General features: G+C 39.3%; 1 protein-coding gene across 1 annotated transcript in view; it reads right to left on the bottom strand.

Annotated features, from left to right (window-relative positions):
• The window catches only part of zgc:171482 (zinc finger protein), a gene marked incomplete at its 3' end in the record, with an annotated part of 37,546 nt that extends 35,093 nt beyond the window's left edge, over positions 1-2,453 (bottom strand). The window contains 1 exon segment of the mRNA XM_014027095.1: positions 1,908-2,453.
• Positions 2,454-3,761: the final 1,308 nt, after the last annotated feature.

Raw genomic sequence — 3,761 nt, 5'->3', positions numbered from 1 at the left:
CTCACACACACACACACACACACACACACACACACACACACACACACACACAGATGCAAAGATGCACCCGAGCAAAGACAGAACACTGTCAGCAGAAAGGTCATGGCACACAGTGTGTGAGAAAAAAGATATCTGAAGACGATACGCTGCCTGTTGCTATGGAGCACTCCTCCAAGGGAACATACACACCAAGACACACACCTACTCAATCTTAAAGAAACAATCACACACTTAAAAACATACACACACACACTTAATCAGCTCCCACCCTGTTAAGGATGTAAGAAAGTTGATGCAGCTTTTCAGGAACAACATGGCTTCAGTAATTGTTTGCAGACTCGTGTTGCTTTTCCGTCTCAACAAGTGTAGAGAGAGCAGGTAGTTTTTTTTTTTTTTTTTTACTGTAATAATCTGTGCTTGTTTGATACTTTTGGTGTAATTGATCATATTCATTTAATCAACTCTCTTGTGGAGACAGCCTTAGATAGAAGGAGCATGTCTGGGTGTGCCAGATATGACTGCAAACACAACAAACGTGCTCATTATGGTCAAAACTTTTTCATTACTGATAAATTTTGAACAATAAAGACATACATCCCTATAAAAAACTGTAATTTAAGAAAATGGAACGATAGATGAACACAAAGCTTCCAAATAATAGCTTTTTGCTATTAAAGCATGTTTTATTTCTTCATGATTGATCTTTAGCTCCAGTTTTGGGAGACCTAAGTGTACATTGTGCACTTAATTTGTGTTTTTCTAACGGGACTGTGCAGGGTGTGTTCCTATCCTCCGCTGGCCTGCCTGCTGCAGTGACTTACAGTAAAAGTTAGCAGGGGCAGAATTCATCACTGCATGGGACTGACGGTTCCTTGCACTGACTTGGGATCAATAGCTTCGTGTAAACAGAGTATGAGGACTGTGCTCTGCTCGGACATGAGGGAAAAAAAACAGACCAGGAGGAGGAGCAGACTGTGCAGGATGTCTGGGGAATATAAGACCGATAGCTTTAATTGTTTTAAATTACGYATTTATGGGATGTTTAAATGAGGGATATCTGGAGGTTGGAAAGTAGCACAGAACTTGTTCATGTGTGTTTTTTGGGGGTTGTCTGACAGGCAAGGAGGTTGTTTGAAAACATCAAATAATGTCATTAATCAACAGRCATCCATTAAGCTGACTGGACATTATTAGAATGACAGAAACTAACAATCAGTCACGTCTAAATGGGCTTGTTAGGTGTTAATAATGAAGGTTGCAGAACGAGGCTGCACATTTATTTGTTTAAATTTCATGTGACAGAATGTTATCTTAATGATGAGACAGAGCCTCTGTTTGTCGGATCCCTTGTTTGCAATTATGTGAGAAAAATATATTAGCAAAAATATAATTTAATTTTTTAACTTTCTTTAAATTTATTGAACAAAAACTAAATGAATGCATGAAAATGACCATTGTGCTTAATAATCACCAGTGTTTACAGCTGGGAAACATCACTTCAGTCAAACTCAGTGAACGTTTTTATCACGTTTAATGTCTTTATGACATTTCAAACTGAATATGGGTTGTAACACATTTGGCCATTTTACTCTGGACTTTGCAGAAAAAAATATTTAAAAAAAGGGGGGGGGGGTAAATATTTTTAGAAGTCTGCATATTCAGTTCCTGATATGTATTAAGTTAAGTCTGCATCTAACAGTTGCTTTTCAGGATCAAAAGTCTGAAGAGACTGGCATAAAACCAGGAATTTCATCGTAATAATAATAATAATAATAATAATAATAATAATAATAATAATAATAATAATAACTTTCTGGAAGTATTTATTGCGTGAAATATAGTAAAAGTGAAAGCCTCCCTTGAATAAACTCGGGGTCAGTATCAGCAGCCCACAGTCCATCACTCACCTTGCGCAGAGGCACTGACTCCTCTCCTGGAAGCCGACAACCATCCAACCAACTGCACCGTCCTTGGTCCCTGAACGCACCTGTTCCCTTCAAATCCGTCCAAACTCAGCGGGACTCACAGCGCCGCTCATCGCGGAGGCATCGGTTCTGCTCGCGTCTTGTGTCAAACTGCCACAGACCCTCCAAACAAATCCAAATACAGGATAGTRTAATTAAAGCAGCTCCCTCGCGCTGCCTGTCTGTCGTGATGCGCGTGTCCTCTCACGACTTCTCGTAGTATCACGGAGGTGGGGGACGGAAAGAAGACGAAGAAGGGAGCTCTGTTGATATTATCCACTTAACTCGGACCGAAAAGGCACAGTGGAAGGTTGAAGGAGAGCAAACAGAAACAGGAGGAAGAGGAAGTGGGATCAGCAGCAGCTCTTCACCGGGATGAATGAAACGACAGAAAGCGCTCTCGGCTTTCCACGGCGCGTGTGCTGATGGTGTTCACTGAATGCTTGATTTGTTCCGTGAGTGAGTGGGTCTCCTCCGCACGAAGCACACACACTCGCGCGCGCACGCGTAAATGACTTACCACACAAACAGAGAGATGGGTGCCAAATTCCCCGCGATGCTCTGACACTGATGCATTTGTTTGGTCTGCTGATATCCTCACATTGCATTCAGCTGCTTAAAAACTTAGTCCAACTTAAAGCAAACAAACAAACAAACTCAGGAGTGGTTGGCAGAGTTCTAAAGTAAATAAGTACAAATACTTTGTACTTAAGTAGAAATTTTGGTTATCTGTACTTTATTGAGTAATTATTTTTCAGCGTACTTTTTCACTTTTACTCATTACATTTTTACACAATTATCTGTACTTCCTACTCACTACATTTTTTTAAAAGGCAAGAAGTTGTTAGGATGAGGTGCAGAATGAACCCAAATCCAGACAGAGGATGACATTTAAAAAAAAAGATTTATTTAAACAAACAAAACAAAGAGYTGTCAGGGCAGCTAAAATAAAACTAAAACTAAAACTCTGAGGATCACCGAGGACAACRAAACAGTAGGAGTAATCCATGTAAGGATCCAGTGAGGAATGAACTGAAGAGAAAGGTGTTTATGCAGACAGAGGAATGAGGAAATGAGGAACACCTGGGAGCAGGACTGATYGGAGATGACTGAACAGGTGAGGATGATTAAACAGCAGGAACCAGATTGAGGGGRAWGTGTGATAAAAATGAGGGAACACAAGAGGGAGATAACACAGACTGACAAATAACACACATCCTCACAGAAGTAGAGAGTCATTACTCCTATTTTATTCCGAGTTATTGCTTAAAAAATACTATCCTGATAAATTGTGTCTCCTGGATAGAGTGAATTTAAATGTGGTTTGATGAGAAGTTTAAATATATACCATTCTGACACCATATTATCTTGTACACAACCCATCACAGCTGCACGCCGTTAGAAAAATGTTTTTTGGAGAAGTCACCTCCCAATAAATGTAGTTTTGGAAAATCTAACTGCTCACTACTACTCAGTACTTTTACTTTTAATACTTAAGTAGATTTTTTTGTGTCAGAAACTTATTTTTGATACTTCAGTACAAAAAAATATCAGATACTTTAAGACTTTTACTCAAGTAATATTTTTAGAGAAGATTTTAACTTTTACCAAAGTATTTTTATGATAAGATGCTTGTACTTTTACTCAAGTGTCACTTTGAGGTACTTTATACAACACTGGTGGTTGGTCATTTTAACTAAAACCATCCAGGAGCAGGGTAGAATCAAGAAAGGTGAGGGTTGCTGGGCCAGGGCCACTTTGGGGCCTTTTTCGATATGTATATTATTTACACTAGGC

Source organism: Austrofundulus limnaeus, unplaced genomic scaffold (assembly GCF_001266775.1).
Source record: "Austrofundulus limnaeus strain Quisiro unplaced genomic scaffold, Austrofundulus_limnaeus-1.0 Scaffold0, whole genome shotgun sequence".
In the NCBI taxonomy this organism is placed as follows: Eukaryota; Metazoa; Chordata; class Actinopteri; order Cyprinodontiformes; family Rivulidae; genus Austrofundulus; species Austrofundulus limnaeus.
This window is presented reverse-complemented; position numbering and strand designations above follow the sequence as displayed.